This window comes from Oncorhynchus clarkii, chromosome 21 (assembly GCF_045791955.1).
Source record: "Oncorhynchus clarkii lewisi isolate Uvic-CL-2024 chromosome 21, UVic_Ocla_1.0, whole genome shotgun sequence".
NCBI classification, from domain to species: Eukaryota; Metazoa; Chordata; class Actinopteri; order Salmoniformes; family Salmonidae; genus Oncorhynchus; species Oncorhynchus clarkii.
This window is the reverse complement of record NC_092167.1, coordinates 53038539-53055264: the sequence shown is the minus strand read 5'-3', so window position 1 is coordinate 53055264 and position 16726 is coordinate 53038539.

Here is a 16726-nt window from a genome sequence, read left to right as displayed (position 1 = left end):
CCCTAACACACTGTCCCCAACCCTAACACACTGTCCCTAACACACTGTCGCCAACCATAACACACTGTCCCTAACACACTGTCCCCAACCATAACACACTGTCCATAACACACTGTCCCTAACACACTGTCCCTAACCATAACACACTGTCCCCAACCATAACACACTGTCCGTAACCATAACACACTGTCCCTAACCATAACACACTGGCCCCAACCATAACACACTGTCCCTAACCATAAAACACTGTCCATAACCAGAACACACTGTCCCTAACCATAACACACTGGCCCCAACCACAACACACTGTCCTTAACCATAACACACTGGCCCCAACCACAACACACTGTCCTTAACCATAACACGCTGTCCCTAACCATAACACACTGTCCTTAACACACTGTCCCTAACCATAACACACTGTCCCTAACACACTGTCCCCAACCATAACACATTGTCCCTAACCATAACATATTGTCCCCAACCATAACACACTGTCCCTAACACACTGTCCCTAACCATAACACGCTGTCCCTAACCATAACACACTGTCCCTAACACACTGTCCCCAACCATAACACACTGTCCCTAACACACTGTCCCCAACCATAACACACTGTCCCTAACACACAACACACTGTCCCTAACCATAACACACTGTCCCTAACACACTGTCCCTAACCATAACACACTGTCCCTAACCATACAACACTGTCCCTAACCATAACACACTGTCCTCAACCATAACACACTGTCCCTAACACACTGTCCCCAACCATAACACACTGTCCCTAACTGTCCCTAACCATAAGACACTGTCCCCAACCATAACACACTGTCCCACACTGTCCCTAACCATACCTAACCACACTGTCCCTAACACACTGTCCCTAACCATAACACACTGTCCCTAACCCTAACATGACTGCCCTTGACCAGCACAAAAACATCCTGTGGCGTTCTGCATTAGCATCGAATAGCCCCCGTGATATGCAACTTTTCAGGGAAGTTTGGAACCAACATACTCAGGCAGTTAGGAAAGCAAAGGCTAGCTTTTTCAAACAGAAATGTGATCACCGACCATTTTGAATCCCACCGTACCTTCTGGTTTCCGAGCTGGTCATGGGTGCCACTCAGCCACGCTCAAGGTCCTAAACGATATCATAACCACCATCGATAAAAGACAATACTGTGCAGCCCTATTCACTGACTATCCTACCGATCTTTGACTCCGATCCTTGAATCGTTGACTGCTAACACCTAAAGGAGTCCCAGGGTGAACAGAGTACCTGCTAACACCTAAAAGAGTCCCAGGGTGAACAGAGAACCTGCTAACACCTAAAGGAGTCACAGGGTGAACAGAGTACCTGCTAACACCTAAAGGAGTCCCAGGGTGAACAGAGAACCTGCTAACACCTAAAGGAGTCCCAGGGTGAACAGAGAACCTGCTAACACCTAAAGGAGTCCCAGGGTGAACAGAGAACCTGCTAACACCTAAAGGAGTCCCAGGGTGAACAGAGTACCTGCTAACACCTAAAGGAGTCCCAGGGTGAACAGAGAACCTGCTAACACCTAAAGGAGTCCCAGGGTGAACAGAGAACCTGCTAACACCTAAAGGAGTCCCAGGGTGAACAGAGTACCTGCTAACACCTAAAGGAGTCCCAGGGTGAACAGAGTACCTGCTAACACCTAAAGGAGTCCCAGGGTGAACAGAGTACCTGCTAACACCTAAAGGAGTCACAGGGTGAACAGAGTACCTGCTAACACCTAAAGGAGTCCCAGGGTGAACAGAGTACCTGCTAACACCTAAAGGAGTCCCAGGGTGAACAGAGTAACTGCTAACACCTAAAGGATTCACAGGGTGAACAGAGTACCTGCTAACACCTAAAGGAGTCCCAGGGTGAACAGAGTACCTGCTAACACCTAAAGGAGTCCCAGGGTGAACAGAGTACCTGCTAACACATAAAGGAGTCCCAGGGTGAACAGAGTACCTGCTAACACCTAAAGGAGTCCCAGGGTGAACAGAGTACCTGCTAACACCTAAAGGAGTCCCAGGGTGAACAGAGTACCTGCTAACACCTAAAGGAGTCCCAGGGTGAACAGAGTACCTGCTAACACCTAAAGGAGTCACAGGGTGAACAGAGTACCTGCTAACACCTAAAGGAGTCCCAGGGTGAACAGAGTACCTGCTAACACCTAAAGGAGTCCCAGGGTGAACAGAGTACCTGCTAACACCTAAAGGGGTCCCAGGGTGAACAGAGTACCTGCTAACACCTAAAGGAGTCCCAGGGTGAACAGAGTACCTGCTAACACCTAAAGGAGTCCCAGGGTGAACAGAGTACCTGCTAACACCTAAAGGAGTCACAGGGTGAACAGAGTACCTGCTAACACCTAAAGGAGTCCCAGGGTGAACAGAGTACCTGCTAACACCTAAAGGAGTCACAGGGTGAACAGAGTACCTGCTAACACCTAAAGGAGTCCCAGGGTGAACAGAGTACCTGCTAACACATAAAGGAGTCCCAGGGTGAACAGAGTACCTGCTAACACCTAAAGGAGTCCCAGGGTGAACAGAGTACCTGCTAACACCTAAAGGAGTCACAGGGTGAACAGAGTACCTGCTAACACCTAAAGGAGTCCCAGGGTGAACAGAGTACCTGCTAACACCTAAAGGATTCCCAGGGTGACCAGAGTACCTGCTAACACCTAAAGGAGTCCCAGGGTGAACAGAGTACCTGCTAACACATAAAGGAGTCCCAGGGTGAACAGAGTACCTGCTAACACCTAAAGGAGTCCCAGGGTGAACAGAGTACCTGCTAACACCTAAAGGAGTCCCAGGGTGAACAGAGTACCTGCTAACACCTAAAGGATTCCCAGGGTGACCAGAGTACCTGCTAACACCTAAAGGAGTCCCAGGGTGAACAGAGTACCTGCTAACACATAAAGGAGTCCCAGGGTGAACAGAGTACCTGCTAACACCTAAAGGAGTCCCAGGGTGAACAGAGTACCTGCTAACACCTAAAGGAGTCACAGGGTGAACAGAGTACCTGCTAACACCTAAAGGAGTCCCAGGGTGAACAGAGAACCTGCAACACCTAAAGGAGTCCCAGGGTGAACAGAGTACCTGCTAACACCTAAAGGAGTCCCAGGGTGAACAGAGTACCTGCTAACACCTAAAGGAGTCCCAGGGTGAACAGAGTACCTGCTAACACCTAAAGGAGTCCCAGGGTGAACAGAGTACCCCTACTTGAATGAAGAAGCAACATCTTCTTCCGGTTCGGTTTTTTCTTTATTTCACCTTTATTTAACCAGGTAGGATAGTTGAGAACACCTTTATTTAACCAGGTAGGATAGTTGAGAACACCTTTATTTAACCAGGTAGGATAGTTGAGAACAAGTTCTCATTTACAACTGCGACCTGGTCAAGATAAAGCAAAGCAGTTCAACACAAACAACAACACAGTTACACATGGAATAAACAAACATACAATCGATAATACAGTAGAAAAATCTATATACAGCATGTGCAAATGAGGTAGGATAATAGGCCATGGTGGTGAAGTAATTACAATATAGCAATTAAACACTGGAATGGTAACATGTGCAGAAGATGAATGTGCAAGTTGAGATACTGGGGTGCAAAGGAGCAAGGTAAATAAATAAATACAGTATGGGGATGAGGTAGATTGGATGGGCTATTTACAGATGAGCTATGCACATCTGTGAGCTGCTCTGACAGCTGGTGCTTAAAGGTAAGAGTCTCCAGCTTCAGTGATTTTTGCAAACAGAATGACCTGGAACGGCCCTTTCCACCGAGGTTTCAGTGGAACTCAGTTTGGCTTTCAACTTACTCTTTAAAGTTGTAATAGTAGAATTCACAAGGTGCAATTTCTAAATTGGGTGTTACATCATCAGTTCCTCTTGTCATGTCAGTCATTACAGAACTTAGAGAGATATTTATAACTTGTCAGAAATGTCCAGATCAGCTAACCCATGTCAGCTAACATTTAGGTGTTTTAGCCAATAGATAGTCATTTTTTGTCACTCAAATATCACATGGATACACATTAGACATGAAAATGGTATAGAATTGCGGGGAAAAAGCTTTAAACCTGCTAAATTCTTTCCACCAACAAGAGAGGTGTGAACAGTTTGTGTCATGAACAGTGCTTGTGCCCATAGAAATAGACGTGGCGGCGTGTGAGCGCTGGGGGTGTTGGATGTTTCCCAATGCTGGAACAGGGGCCCCTGCGTACATTTTTTTAAGAACACTTGATCTAGCAAATGCAGGTCCGGCACATTGAGGGGATGCTGAGGTTCTCACAGGCCATGAGAACCTCCAGTGGGCTAAGTCCAGTTTTCCTACAGCAGGTACTTAGCCCCTGTCTCTGCTTCCTCATCAATCCATTTTGAGTAGCTGTCCACCTCATATTTATTTTTATTTATTTAACTAGACAAGTCCGTTAAAATGACTGCCTACCCCAGCCAAACCCTAACCATATGTACAAAATCAATTAGCATATTTTACAAATGAGCCCCAGGGGACTGGCAGTGGAGAAAAATAAGTGGGTACCTAAGACAGTACCGCATCACCGTGCACTTCCCAAATGTTGTAATAATGTGAAGGGCTCCGTAAAGCTCCACATTGACATGATTGGTTGACAGTAGGTGGGGGCGAGTGGTTCTGTATGAATACAAACTCACTTCCTTGACAACTGCTCTACTCAATAGCTGTTCGCTGCTCTGCGAAGCACAAGAAGTATGAATGCCCTAACTTCTGCAGAGGCCAAATCACTGTAAAGTCAGGATGAAATAAGAACAAAAAACCATCCAAGTCCGTCAGTTTAACCGAGAGATATCAGTTTATATCAGCTAGAGATATCAGTTTATAAAAGCTAGAGATACCAGTTTATATCAGCTAGAGATATCAGTTTATATCAGCAAGAGATACCAGTTTATATCAGCTAGAGATACCAGTTTATATCAGCAAGAAATACCAGTTTATATCAGCAAGAGACATCAGTTTATATCAGCTAGTGCTACCAGTTTATATCAGCTAGAGATACCAGTTTATATCAGCTAGACATATCAGTTTATATCAGCTAGAGATATCAGTTTATATCAATAAGAGATATCAGTTTATATCAGCAAGAGACACCAGTTTATATCAGCTAGTGCTACCAGTTTATGTCAGCTAGAGATACCAGTTTATATCAGCTAGAGATATCAGTTTATATCAGCTAGAGCTACCAGTTTATATCAGCAAGAGATACCAGTTTATATCAGCTAGAGATACCAGTTTGTATCAGCAAGAGATACCAGTTTATATCATCAAGAGACACCAGTTTATATCAGCTAGTGCTACCAGTTTATATCAGCTAGAGATACCAGTTTATATCAGCTAGAGATATCAGTTTATATCAGCTAGAGCTACCAGTTTAAATCAGCTAGAGATACCAGTTTATATCAGCTAGATATTTCAGTTTATATCAGCTAGAGATATCAGTTTATATCAGCTAGAGCTACCAGTTTATATCAGCTAGAGATATCAGTTTATATCAGCTAGAGCTACCAGTTTATATCAGCTAGAGCTACCAGTTTAAAACAGCTAGAGCTACCAGTTTATATCAGCTAGAGATATCAGTTTATATCAGCTAGAGCTACCAGTTTAAATCAGCTAGATATATCAGTTTATATCAGCTAGATATATCAGTTTATAACAGCTAGAGATATCAGTTTATATCAGTAAGATACCAGTTTAAATCAGCTAGATACAAGTTTATATCAGCAAAAGAAACCAGTTTCTATCAGCTAGAGATATCAGTTTATATCAAATAGAGCTACCAGTTTATATCAGCTAGAGATACATGTTCATATCAGCTAGAGCTACCAGTTTATATCAGCTAGAGCTACGAGTTTACATCAGCTAGAGCTACCAGTTTATATCAGCTAGAGATATCAGTTTAAATCAGCTAGAGCTACCAGTTTAAATCAGCTAGATATATCAGTTTATATCAGCTAGATATATCAGTTTATAACAGCTAGAGATATCAGTTTATATCAGTAAGATACCAGTTTAAATCAGCTAGAGATACAAGTTTATATCAGCAAAAGATACCAGTTTCTATCAGCTAGAGATATCAGTTTATATCAGCTAGAGATATCAGTTTATATCAGCTAGAGATACCAGTTCATATCAGCTAAAGCTACCAGTTTATATCAGCTAGAGCTACCAGTTTATATCAGCTAGAGATACCAGTTTATATCAGCTAAAGCTACCAGTTTATATCAGCTAGAGCTACCAGTTTATATCAGCTAGAGATACCAGTTTATATCAGCTAGAGATACCAGTTAATATCAGCTAGAGATATCAGTTTATATCAGCTAGAGATATCAGTTTATATCAGCAAGAGATACCAGTTTATATCAGCTAGAGATACCAGTTTATATCAGCAAGAGATACCAGTTTATATCAGCTAGAGATACCAGTTTATATCAGCTAGAGATATCAGTTTATATCAGCTAGAGATATCAGTTTATATCAGCAAGAGATACCAGTTTATATCAGCTAGAGATATCAGTTTATATCAGTAAGAGATATCAGTTTATATCAGCAAGAGACACCAGTTTATATCAGCTAGTGATATCAGTTTATATCAGCTAGAGCTGCCAGTTTATATCAGCTAGAGATACCAGTTTATATCAGCTATAGATATCAGTTTATATCAGCTATAGATATCAGTTTATATCAGCAAGAGCTACCAGTTTATATCAGCTAGAGCTACCAGTTTATATCAGCTATAGATATCAGTTTATATCAGCTAGAGCTACCAGTTTATATCAGCTAGAGATACCAGTTTATATCAGCTAGCGCTAGCAGTTTATATCAGCTAGAGATATCAGCTAGAGCTACCATTTTATATCAGCTAGATATATCAGTTTTATCAGCTAGAGATATCAGTTTATTTCAGTAAGAGATACCAGTTTATATCAGCTAGAGATATAAACTGATATCAGCTAGAGCTACCAGTTTATATCAGCTAGAGATACCAGTTCATATCAGCAAGAGATACCAGTTTATATCAGCTAGAGATACCAGTTTATATCAGCTAGAGATATCAGTTTATATCAGCTAGAGATATCAGTTTATATCAGCTAGAGATATCAGTTTATATCAGCTAGAGATACCAGTTTATATCAGCTAGTGATATCAGTTTATATCAGCTAGAGCTGCCAGTTTATATCAGCTAGAGATACCAGTTTATATCAGCTAGAGATATCAGTTTATATCAGCTATAGATATCAGTTTATATCAGCTAGAGCTACCAGTTTATATCAGCTAGAGCTACCAGTTTATATCAGCTATAGATATCAGTTTATATCAGCTAGAGCTACCAGTTTATATCAGCTAGAGATACCAGTTTATATCAGCTAGCGCTAGCAGTTTATATCAGCTAGAGATATCAGCTAGAGCTACCATTTTATATCAGCTAGATATATCAGTTTTATCAGCTAGAGATATCAGTTTATTTCAGTAAGAGATACCAGTTTATATCAGCTAGAGATATAAACTGATATCAGCTAGAGCTACCAGTTTATATCAGCTAGAGATACCAGTTCATATCAGCAAGAGATACCAGTTTATATCAGCTGGAGATACCAGTTTATATCAGCTAGAGATATCAGTTTATATCAGCTAGAGATATCAGTTTATATCAGCTAGAGATATCAGTTTATATCAGCAAGAGATACCAGTTTATATCAGCTAGAGATATCAGTTTATATCAGTAAGAGATATCAATTTATATCAGCAAGAGACACCAGTTTATATCAGCTAGTGCTACCAGTTTATATCAGCTAGAGATACCAGTTTATATAAGCTAGAGATATCAGTTTATATCAGCTAGAGCTACCAGTTTATATCAGCTAGAGAAACCAGTTTACATCAGCAAGAGATAACAGTTTATATCAGCTAGAGATATCAGTTTATATCAGCTAGAGCTACCAGTTTATATCAGCTAGAGCTACCAGTTTATATCAGCTAGAGATACCAGTTTATATCAGCTAGAGCTACCAGTTTATATCAGCTAGAGATACCAGTTTATATCAGTTAGCGCTAGCAGTTTATATCAGCTAGAGATATCAGCTAGAGCTACCAGTTTATATCAGCTAGAGCTACCATTTTATATCAGCTAGATATATCAGTTTTATCAGCTAGAGATATCAGTTTATATCAGCTAGAGCTACCAGTTTATATCAGCTAGAGCTACCAGTTTATATCAGCTAGAGATATCTGTTTATATCAGCTAGAGCTACCAGTTTACATCAGCTAGAGCTACCAGTTTATATCAGCTAGAGATATCAGTTTATATCAGCTAGAGCTACCAGTTTAAATCAGCTAGATATATCAGTTTATATCAGCTAGATATATCAGTTTATAACAGCTAGAGCTACCAGTTTATATCAGCTAGAGATACCAGTTTATATAAGCTAAAGCTACCAGTTTATATCAGCTAGAGCTACCAGTTTATATCAGCTAGAGATACCAGTTTATATCAGCTAAAGCTACCAGTTTATATCAGCTAGAGCTACCAGTTTATATCAGTATGATATATCAGTTTATATCAGCTAGAGCTACCAGTTTATATCAGCTAGAGATACCAGTTTATATCAGCTAAAGCTACCAGTTTATATCAGCTAGAGCTACCAGTTTATATCAGCTAGAGATACCAGTTTATATCAGCTAAAGCTACCAGTTTATATCAGCTAGAGCTACCAGTTTATATCAGCTAGAGATATCCGTTTATATCAGCTAGAGATATAAACTGATATCAGCTAGAGCTACCAATTTATTTTAGCTAGATATATCAGTTTTATCAGCTAGAGATACCAGTTTATATCAGCTAGAGATACCAGTTTATATCAGCTAGAGATACCAGTTTATATCAGCTAGAGATATCAGTTTATATCAGCTAGAGCTACCAGTTTATATCAGCTAGAGATACCAGTTTATCTCAGCTGGAGATACCAGTTTATATCAGCTAGAGCTACCAGTTAATATCAGCTAGAGATATCAGTTTATATCAGCTAGAGATATCAGTTTATATCAGCAAGAGATTCCAGTTTATATCAGCTAGAGATATCAGTTTATATCAACTAGAGATATCAGTTTATATCAGCAAGAGATAGCAGTTTATATCAGCTAGAGATACCAGATTATATCAGCTAGAGATACCAGTTTATATCAGCTAGAGATACCAGTTTATATCAGCTAGAGATACCAGTTTATATCAGCTAGAGATATCAGTTTATATCAGCTAGAGATATCAGTTTATATCAGCAAGAGATACCAGTTTATATCAGCTAGAGATTTCAGTTTATATCAGTAAGAGATATCAGTTTATATCAGCAAGAGACACCAGTTTATATCAGCTAGTGCTACCAGTTTATATCAGCTAGAGATACCAGTTTATATAAGCTAGAGATATCAGTTTATATCAGCTAGAGCTACCAGTTTATATCAGCTAGAGAAACCAGTTCATATCAGCTAGAGATATCAGTTTATATCAGCTAGAGATATCAGTTTATATCAGCTAGAGCTACCAGTTTATATCAGCTAGATATATCAGTTTTATCAGCTAGAGATATCAGTTTATTTCAGTAAGAGATACCAGTTTATATCAGCTAGAGATATAAACTGATATCAGCTAGAGCTACCAGTTTATATCAGCTAGAGATACCAGTTTATATCAGTTAGAGATATAAACTGATATCAGCTAGAGCTACCAAATTATATCAGCTAGAGATACTAGTTTATATTAGCTAGAGATATCAGTTTATATCAGCTAGAGCTGCCAGTTTACATCAGCTAGAGCTACCAGTTTATATCAGCTAGAGATATCAGTTTATATCTGCTAGAGCTACCAGTTTAAATCAGCTAGATATATCAGTTTATATCAGCTAGATATATCAGTTTATAACAGCTAGATATATAAGTTTATATCAGTAAGATACCAGTTTATATCAGCTAGAGATACCAGTTTATATCAGTATGATATATCAGTTTATATCAGCTAGAGCTACCAGTTTATATCAGCTAGAGATACCAGTTTATATCAGCAAAAGCTACCAGTTTATATCAGCTAGAGCTACCAGTTTATATCAGCTAGAGATACCAGTTTATATCAGCTAAAGCTACCAGTTTATATCAGCTAGAGCTACCAGTTTATATCAGCTAGAGATATCCGTTTATATCAGCTAGAGATATCAGTTTATATCAGCAAGAGATTCCAGTTTATATCAGCTAGAGATACCAGTTTATATCAGCTAGAGATACCAGTTTATATCAGCTAGAGATATCAGTTTATATCAACTAGAGATATCAGTTTATATCAGCAAGAGATACCAGTTTATATCAGCTAGAGATACCAGATTATATCAGCAAGAGATACCAGTTTATATCAGCTAGAGATACCAGTTTATATCAGCTAGAGATATCAGTTTATATCAGCAAGAGATACCAGTTTATATCAGCAAGAGATACCAGCTTATATCAGCAAGAGATACCAGTTTATATCAGCTAGAGATACCAGTTTATATCAGCTAGAGATACCAGTTTATATCAGCTAGAGATATCAGTTTATCTCAGCTAGAGATACCAGTTTATATCAGCTAGAGATACCAGTTTATATCAGCTAGAGATACCAGTTTATATCAGCTAGAGATATCAGTTTATCTCAGCTAGAGATACCAGTTTATATCAGCTAGAGATACCAGTTTATATCAGCTAGAGATATAAACTGATATCAGCTAGAGATACCAGTTTATATCAGCTAGAGCTAGCATTTTATATCAGCTAGATATATCAGTTTTATCAGCTAGAGATATCAGTTTATATCAGTAAGAGATACCAGTTTATATCATCTAGAGATATAATATTTTCTCAGTAAGAGCTACCAGTATATATCAGTATGAGATATCAGTTTATATTAGCTAGAGATACCAGTTTATATCAGCTAGAGATATCAGTTTATATCAGTATGAGATATCAGTTTATATCAGTATGAGATATCAGTTTATATCAGTATAAGATATCAGTTTATATCAGTATGAGATATCAGTTTATATTAGCTAGAGCTACCAGTTTATATCAGCAAGATATACCAGTTTATATCAGCTAGAGCTACCAGTTTACATCAGCTAGAGATCTCAGTTTATATCAGCTAGAGCTACCAGTTTATATCAGCAAGAGATACGAGTTTATATCAGCTAGAGCTACCAGTTTATATCAGCTAGAGATACCAGTTTATATCAGCTAGAGATATCAGTTTATATCAGCAAGAGATACGAGTTTATATCAGCTAAAGCTACCAGTTTATATCAGCTAGAGCTACCAGTTTATATCAGCTAGAGATCCCAGTTTATATCAGCTGGAGATACCAGTTTATATCAGCAAGAGATACCAGTTTATATCAGCTAGTGCTACCAGTTTATATCAGCTAGAGATACCAGTTTATATCAGCTAGAGATACCAGTTTATATTAGCTAGAGATATCAGTTTATATCAGCTAGAGCTACCAGTTTATATCAGCTAGAGCTACCAGTTTATATCAGCTAGAGATATCAGTTTATATCAGTAAGATACCAGTTTATATCAGCTAGAGATACCAGTTTATATTAGCTAGAGATACCAGTTTATATCAGCTAGAGATATCAGTTTATATCAGCTAGAGCTACCAGTTTATATCAGCTAGAGATACCAGTTTATATCAGCTAGATCTACCAGTTTATATCAGCTAGAGATACCAGCTTATATCAGCTAGAGATACCAGTTTATATCAGCTAGAGATATCAGTTTATATCAGCTAGAGATACCAGTTTATATCAGTTACAGATATCAGTTTATATCAGCTAGAGGTACCAGTTTATATCAGCTAGAGATAGCAGTTTATATCAGCTAGAGATACCAGTTTATATCAGTATGAGATATCAGTTTATATTAGCTAGAGATACCCGTTTATATCAGCTAGAGATACCAGTTTATATCAGTATGAGATATCAGTTTATATCAGCAAGAGATACGAGTTTATATCAGCTAAATCTACCAGTTTATATCAGCTAGAGCTACCAGTTTATATCAGCTAGAGATATAAACTGATATCAGCTAGAGATACCAGTTCATATCAGCAAGAGATACCAGTTTATATCAGCTAGAGATATCAGTTTATATCAGCTAGAGGTACCAGTTTATATCAGCTAGAGATGCCAGTTTATATCAGCTAGAGATATCAGTTTATATCAGTATGAGATATCAGTTTATATCAGTATGAGATATCAGTTTATATCAGTATGAGATATCAGTTTATATTAGCTAGAGATACCAGTTTATATCAGCTAGAGATATCAGTTTATATCAGTATGAGATATCAGTTTATATCAGTATGAGATATCAGTTTATATCAGTATAAGATATCAGTTTATATCAGTATGAGATATCAGTTTATATTAGCTAGAGATACCAGTTTTTATCAGCTAGAGATATCAGTTTTTTTTTCATTGGATGCATCTCAATACAAGCATTTCGCTTCACCCGCAATAACATCTGCTAAACACGTGTATGTGACCAATAACATTTGTCTTGATTTGAATCCACCACATCTGCCAGTGATACACTTCCGCATCAGAGGGTGAGGAGAGAGGCGTTGCCCCTGAACTGTGAAGGAAGAAACATCTGTAGCGTCTGAACGGTTTGACTTACCAACTATTATGACCACTTTATAGAAAGGAGAGACTCTCACGAACATGATGGTGTTCGCCCCTACAAGTGTCACAGGACTCTTCTTAATGACACTGGTATTGGTTTTAAAAAACTAATGGAAGTCTGAAGTTAGTTGTGTGCCTACCCTAAAAAGGGGTTAAATATGTGTAAAATAATATATGTATACAGTACCAGTCAAAAGTCTGGACACACCTACTCATTCAAGTTTTTTTTACTATTTTCTACGTTGTAGAATATTAGTGAAATAACACATATGGAATCAATTAGTAACCTAAAAAGTGTTAAACAAATCAAAATATATTTTATATTTAAGATTCTTCAAAGTAGCCACCCTTTGCCTTGATGACAGCTTTGCACACTCTTGGAATTCTCTCAACCAGCTTCACCTGGAATGCTTTTCCAACAGTCTTGAAGGAGATCCCACATATGCTGAGCACTTGTTGGCTGCTTTTCCTTCACTCTGCGGTCCAACTCATCCCAAACCATCTCAATTGGGTTGGGGCCGGGTGATGGGGAGGCCAGGTCATCTGATGCAGCACACCATCACTCTCCTTCTTGGTCAAATAGCCCTTATACAGCCTGGAGGTGTGTTGGGACATTGTTCTGTTGAAAAACAAATGATAGTCCCACTAAGCCCAAAATATATGGGATGGGATGGCGTATCGCTGCAGAATGCTATGGTAGCCATGCTGGTTAAGTGTGCCTTGAATTCTAAATAAATCACTGACAGTGTCACCAGCAAAGCATCACCATACCATCACACCTCCTCCTCCATGCTCATGGTGGGAACCACACATACAGAGATCATCCGTTCAACTACTCTGAGTCTCACAAAGACATCTCAAATTTGGATGGATCAGACCAAAGGACAGATTTCCACCAGTCTAATATCCATTGCTTGTGTTTCTTGGCCCAAACAAGTCAATTCTTCTTATTGTTGTCCTTTAGTAGTGGTTTCTTTGCAGAAATTCAACCATGAAGTCCTGATTCATGTAGTCGCCTCTGAACAGTTGATGTTGAGATGTGTCTGTTACTTGAACTCCGTAAGGTACAATCTGAGGTGCAGTTAATTGCCGATTTCTGAGGATGTTAACTCTAATGAACTTATCCTCTGCAGGAGGATTTGATGGTTTTTGCAACTGCACTTGAAGAAATATTAAAAGTTTTTGAAATTTCCCTGCTTGACTGACCTTAATGTCTTAAAGGAATGATGGACTGTCATTTCTCTTTGCGTATTTGAGCTGTTCTTGCCATAATATGGACTTGGTCTTTTACCAATTAGGGCTATCTTCTCTATACCACCCCTACCTTGTCACAACACAACTGAGTGGCTCAAATGCATTAAGAAGGAAAGAAATTCCACGAATTAACTTAACAAGGCACATCTGTTAATTGAAAGGCATTCCAGGTTGACTACCTCGTGAAGCTGGTTGAGAGAATGCCAAGAGTGTGCAAAACGGTCATCAAGGCAAAGAGTGGCTACTTTAAAGAATCTCAAATATTTGGGGATTTGTTTAACACTTTTTTGGTTACTACATGATTCCACATGTTATTTCATTGTTTTGATATCTTCACTAATATTCTACAATGTAGAAATGTGTAAAAAAATTAAGAAAAACCCTTGAATGAGTACGTAGGTAAAATTATCTCCCAGATTTAGGACAGATACTTCAAAACCTTGTTTCTTATTATAAAAATGTTTGTCTTTCCTTTTTAATGTTTTATTCTATGGGCTTTAATAGTAAAGGCCAAAATCAATATTTTACCAAATCATTTTTTAATACTTTTGTTTCATACCTAAAGGGGTCCTAAAATTCTAAATCAAATAGCTAGATGATCCATGGTATGACCATCTTAAAACAATTCCCAATGTCAGCTTAGTACCCCAACATCTTCAACTCTAAACAATGAAACATTGTGCACACATATGTGCTGCGATAGTGCATTTCAGTGCGTACCATTATTTTCTACACTAATCATTCCCCCTTTGGACATGACTCAGACGTGACGCATGCATCCAAGGCAACCCAACAGTGTCGGTGGATAATCTTTCAAGGGTTGTACCGTCCTGAGTTAAACCCTCCCAACACGTAGACAACAAGATAAAGAAATTGCAATAAATGTTACAGTAAATCGACCAATAGCCACTGATACAGAGTAGCTTGTCATCACCTGAAGTACACCACATGGCCTTCTCTCTTGATCCCTAACCAGGGAGCTCAACAGATTCCTAAAAAATGTCATTCGTTTTAGAAACCACCTGCAGGATTACATTTCACAAGTGTGAAATCCTATGACACCTCTCCACAAAATATGAATGAGGGCACGAGTTGAATGAGGAACGCGTAGTAGCTTTTCTCTACCGCTCCCCTAAATTACCCCTCGGCAGTGTAATATTTATTTAAAAATTAATCAGAATAACAATTATAATTAAAACCCTTGAATTCATAAGGAAATGTATGTTTAATTTACACCATGCATGCACTTGTTGTGTGTGAGTAGTTCACCTTCCCGTGCTTTCTTCACAGTTCAGGAGCAGAGCTCGGTCACTCCTTCTCACCCCTTCCAGAACCAGAACAGAGCTCGGTCACTCCTTCTCACCCCTTCCAGAATCAGAACTTCACAGTTCAGGAGCAGAGCTCGGTCACTCCTTCTCAAGCCTTCCAGAATCAGAACAGAGCTCGGTCACTCCTTCTCAATCCTTCCAGAATCAGAACTTCACAGTTCAGGAGCAGAGCTCGGTCACTCCTTCTCATCCCTTCCAGAATCAGAACTTCACAGTTCAGGAGCAGAACTCGGTCACTCCTTCTCACCCCTTCCAGAATCAGAACTTCACAGTTCAGGAACAGAGCTCGGTCACTCCTTCTCACACCTTCCAGAATCAGAACTTCACAGTTCAGGAACAGAGCTCGGTCACTCCTTCTCACCCCATCCAGAATCAGAACAGAGCTCGGTCACTCGTTCTCACCCCTTCCAGAATCAGAACAGAGCTCAGTCACTCCTTCTCACCCCTTCCAGAATCAGAACAGAGCTCGGTCACTCCTTCTCACCCCTTCCAGAATCAGAACAGAGCTCAGTCACTCCTTCTCACCCCTTACAGAATCAGAACAGAGCTCAGTCACTTCTTCTCACCCCTTCCAGAATCAGAACTTCACAGTTCAGGAGCAGAGCTCAGTCACTTCTTCTCACCCCTTCCAGAATCAGAACAGAGCTCAGTCACTCCTTCTCAATCCTTCCAGAATCAGAACTTCACAGTTCAGGAGCAGAGCTCAGTCACTTCTTCTCACCCCTTCCAGAATCAGAACAGAGCTCAGTCACTCCTTCTCAATCCTTCCAGAATCAGAACTTCACAGTTCAGGAGCAGAGCTCAGTCACTCCTTCTCACCCCTTCCAGAATCAGAACTTCACAGTTCAGGAGCAGAGCTCGGTCACTCCGTCTCACCCCTTCCAGAATCAGAACTTCACAGTTCAGGAATAGAGCTCGGTCACTCCTTCTCACCCCTTGCAGAATCAGAACTTCACAGTTCAGGAACAGAGCTCGGTCACTCCTTCTCACCCCTTCCAGAATGAGAACAGAGCTCGGTCACTCCGTCTCAACCGTTCCAGAATCAGAACTTCACAGATCAGGAGCAGAGCTCAGTCACTCCTTCTCACCCCTTCCAGAATCAGAACAGAGCTCGGTCACTCCTTCTCACCCCTTCCAGATTCAGAACAGAGCTCAGTCACTCCTTCTCACCCCTTCCAGAATCAGAACAGAGCTCTGTCACTCCTTCTCACCCCTTCCAGAATCAGAACAGAGCTCGGTCACTCCGTCTCAACCCTTCCAGAATCAGAACTTCACAGTTCAGGAGCAGAGCTCAGTCACTCCTTCTCACCCCTTCCAGATGCTAAATGTTCACCAGATTAAAATACCAGATTAAAATACACCAGCCAGATGCTAAATGTTCACCA